General features: G+C 42.5%; 1 protein-coding gene across 1 annotated transcript in view; it reads left to right on the top strand.

The window, feature by feature from the left end:
- MCCC1 (methylcrotonoyl-CoA carboxylase 1 (alpha)) overlaps positions 1-4,530 on the top strand; it is an 81,805-nt gene that overhangs the window by 7,159 nt on the left and 70,116 nt on the right. The window lies entirely within an intron of this gene.

Below are 4,530 nucleotides of genomic sequence, written 5' to 3'. Positions count from 1 at the left end.
CCTCTCGAGTAGCTGGGACTATAGGCACCCACCACCATGACCGGCTAATTTTTTGTATTTTTAGTAGAGACGGGGTTTCACCGTGTTAGTCATCCGGTCTTGATCTGCTGACCTCATGATCCTCCCGCCTCAGCCTCCCGAAGTGCTGGGATTACAGGCGTGAGCCACCGCACCCGGCCAATCCAGGCTCTATTCTTAGCAACTGCTAGTTACTGGCTGAGTGATCTTAGCCAAGTCACTTCATGTTTCTGAGCCTTGCTTCATCTGTAAAATTATAACTAAAAAGACCCAGCTCCCTGAAGTTTGTGAATGTTATGAGTGAGTTATTACTAGTTTTTTTCGTTTTGTTTTTTCTTTTTTGACAGTCTCACTGTGTTGCCCAGGCTGTAGTGGAGTGGGGTGTTCTTGCCTCACTGCAACCTCCGCCTCCCGGGTTCGAGTGATTCTCATGCCTCAGCCTCCTGAGTAGCTGGATTACAGACATGCACCACCATGCCCGGCTAGTTTTTTGTATTTTTAGTAAAGATGGGATTTCACCACATTGGCCAAAATGGTCTCGAACTCCTGGCCTCAAATGATCCACCCACCTTGGCCTCCCAGAGTGCTGAGATTACAGGTGTGAGCCACTGCGTCCAGCCTATCACTAGCTTTTATCCACCAGAAATAACTCCAAGTGTGGGTGAATTCAACTGTTGGCCTTCATTATGCCTGCAGCAAGGCTCCAAGCACTAGCATCGATTCACGATGAGCAGCCTCACCCGGACTTTTATCACTGTACAGCAGGCCCTTGTGGCTCTCTAGCCACTTTTTTTCTCATTCTGTCCAATGAGTATTTCAAACCTGTTTCTCTTCATTCCAACCTCCAATTCTCCCTCCACCCACCTACTTGCAGCAGGTCATCTTGATTTCACAGAGAAAATAAAATTGAGCTTCCTGACACAGAATCTGCTGACTTAGTTATGTCTGCATCCATCTTTTCCCATCGAAGTTCAATCCCTCTGGATCCCTTCTCTTGTCTTTTTAAGAATTTCCCCCGCTGGGCACAGTGGCTCACACCTGTAATCCCAGCACTTTGGGAAGCCAAGGCAGGTGAATCACTTGAAGTCAGGAGTTCGAGACCAGCCTGACCAACATGGAGAAATCCCATCTCTACTAAAAATACAAAATTAGCTGGGCGTGGTGTCACATGCCTGTAATCCCAGCTACTCGGGAGGCTGAGGCAGGAGAATCGCTTGAACCCGGGAGGCAGAGGTTGCAGTGAACTGAGATCGTGTCATTGCACTCCAGCCTGGGCAACAAGAGCAAAACTCCATGTCAAAAAAAAAAAAAAATTTCCCAAAGTAAGAGAGTAAATTTTAAATGTATTACCATGAAAAATAGTAAGTAAGTGAGATGATGGCTAGGTTAATTGGCTTGATTCAATCATTCCACATTGCATGTGGCAAAACATCACATTGTACACCATAAATGCATACAATTATGATTTGTCAATTAACAGTATTAATAAAGCATAAAGCAAAAGGAGACATTCCTATGTCAAAAAGAAAAGGATCTTCCATTTTTCAGTGATGGGTCTTCAACCACTCTCTACTAGACTGGTAATATCCGTGTCCCAAAATCCAGTGGAGTCTCCAGGACTGAGCTGACTCTACCCCTCAGCAGCATTTAACAACTTGTGCACTGCTCCCTTCTTTTAGAAATAAGTTCTCATGGCTTTCTCAACCTCTTGCCTTCTTGTCTTCTCTCAGTGTCCTTTCTCTGGACCCTGCCCATCTACCAGAACCTTATGTTGAAGTTTCTTGGGACTTGGTCCTTGGCCCTCTTTTCTCAGTGTATACTCTCATTCTGGATCATTTTAAATACTCCTGTAGCTTTGAGAAACAAATTTCTATTTTTAGCCCAGACTTTCTTTTGAGCATGATAGATGTATATCCAACTGCCCATTCAACATCTCCACTTTGATATTGCCACAGATACCAAACTAGTGTGACTGAAATTGAACTCATGACCCTTCACCTGTACTGAATCTGCATTTCTTACAGAATTCCCTAACCCCATAGAGGACAACACCATTGCTAATAAAAACAATAATGTCAGAGATCTAGAAGTCTTTGAACATTTTTCTGTCTTCTTTCCCACTCTACATCCTTCCCCCCTCATCTAGTAAATGACCAAGTACTATTAATTGTATTTCCCAAACATTTCTTTCCACTTCTTTCCACCCCGTCCCACCTATAACTTAAAGCCACAATCACCTTCTTTTTTTCTGAGCCAGGGTCTCACTCTGTCACCTAGGCTGAAGTGCAGTGGCACAATCACAGCTCACTGCAGCCTCAACCCCCCAGGCTCAAGCAGTCCTCCCACCTCAGCCTCCTGAGTAGCTGGAACTACAGGCACTTGCTACCATGGCCGGCTAATTTAAAAAATTTTTTTGTAGAGATGATGTCTCACTATGTTGTCCCAAAGTGCTGAGATTATAGGGATTATAGGCATAACCCACCATGCCCGGACCCACTATCACTCCTTGCTTGACCAAATGCTGCAGCCTCCTAAGTAGCCTCTCTACCTCCCCTTTCTACTGTCCCCCATCCCCAGCCAACAATCTATTTTCTGCTTTTCAGCCAGACTGAGAGTATAAAATAAAATAAAAATGTACTTAAGTTACTCCTCTTCTTAAATGCTTTAAACCTTTATATGGTCCACCAGCTTATCAGTAATTTAAAAGGTGGATAATATTCATTGTTGATGAGGGTGGTTAGAAACTGGTATGTTGATGGAAATATATATTGGTAAAACCATTTCAAGGCTGATTAACCAGAAGCTATTAAACTATGCATATCCTTCAGCCCAACCCTGCAAACATTCTTATAGGTTTCTGTCCTTCAGGCATGCTCACATATATGTGCTAGTGTGTACAGGAATGTCTGCTTTAGCCTTGCCCACACCCAGGTTTTTGCCGTTATAACCTAGGTGCGCATTAAGAGCTACATGATTAAATGAGCTGTAATACCGCCATACTATGGAATATTTTGCAAATGTTATACAAAATAAGGTATAGACGTGTACTAGCAAGAAAAAGAGCTCCCAAGACATACTGTTAATGGAAAAAGCAGTTGCAGAAGATAATTATATAGTATGCTCCTATTTATGTAAAAACAAGAACTAAAACTGCATGTGTTTATATAAACATATATGACTAGTTTGGAATATGGATATGGAACAATATGTCCCGAGTTGATTATAGTGGATGTTCTATCTGGAAGGAGACTGCAATGGAGGGAGTACCAAAGGGCTACTTTGCATTTGTATTATAATTCATATTCTTTAGAATGAGAATAGATTTGTGTTTTGTGGAGTTAAAAGTAAAAAGCAATCTGGGTGTTGTGGCTCATGCCTGTAATCCCAGCACTTGGAGAGGCCCAGGCAGGCGGATCACCTGAGGTCGTGGCTAACATGGTGAGGCCCTATCTTGACTACAAATACAAAAATTAGCTGGGTGTGGTGGCATGCACCTGTAATCCCAGCTACTCGGGAGGCTGAGGCAAGAGAATCAGTTGAACCCGGGAGGCACAGGTTGCAGTGAGCCGAGATCGCACCACTACACTTCAGCCTGGGCGACAGAGCAAGACTTACCTCAAAAAAAAAAAAAAAAAAAAAACACAAGACAGCAACAACAACAAAAAAAACATTTAAAATGATCTCTTTGTGTGCTCACTTAGGAGAAAGCCCAAAGCTTTTTAACCTCTTATAGGCCCTTTGAAATCTGTGCCCAGCTTTCTGTCCAGCATCCTCTCTGGCCTCTGGACCCCTTGCTCATTGTGTTCCCAGCCACACAAACCTTTCTTTGGTCGCTCAAATGGACCAGTTTTCCTCCCACCTTTTTGTAGGTTGTTTTCTCTGCCTGAGAGCCTCAACCTCAGCTCCATTCCTGTTCCCAACTCCACATTCTTGATCTGTTTGCCAGGCAAAGTCTTGATCATCCTTGAGGAGCCTCCCCTGACTTCCCTCCTAGGCATTTCCTGACCACCTTCAGACCAGATCAGGCCTTCCTCCTATAGCCTTTATGCCCTTGGTTTTTCCTCCATGACGTTCATCACAGTTGTCATTAAGTGTGTGAGTGTATGTTTAATGTCTGTCTCTCTCCCTAGACAGGGACATTTGTTCACTATGGTACAGGCAGCTCCCACCTCAAAGTGTGGCACATAGTAGGCCTTCAGTAAGTTTTGGGATGAATGAATGATGTACTCTAAATGGTCTACTTTAAGGGATGCTATGATTATGTGAAAGTTTTAAGGAATGATATAAAATAATTCACAAATGTATGAAAGGAGCATTATAATCATACTCTGATAATTATATAAACTTTAATCAACTTTGTAAGCTTTTTTCTTTGTGTATATCTGTCACATATTTTGTTTCTATTACCAAATATAAATTTTTGGCATTGAATACATTTAAGGTTATTATTGTTTTTGTAATAATATCATGACTAATGTCTGTTGCTTTCTATCCTGAGACACTTTAGTTTCA

The sequence above is a fragment of the Colobus angolensis genome, unplaced genomic scaffold, assembly GCF_000951035.1.
Source record: "Colobus angolensis palliatus isolate OR3802 unplaced genomic scaffold, Cang.pa_1.0 Scaffold245, whole genome shotgun sequence".
NCBI classification, from domain to species: Eukaryota; Metazoa; Chordata; class Mammalia; order Primates; family Cercopithecidae; genus Colobus; species Colobus angolensis.
This window is presented reverse-complemented; position numbering and strand designations above follow the sequence as displayed.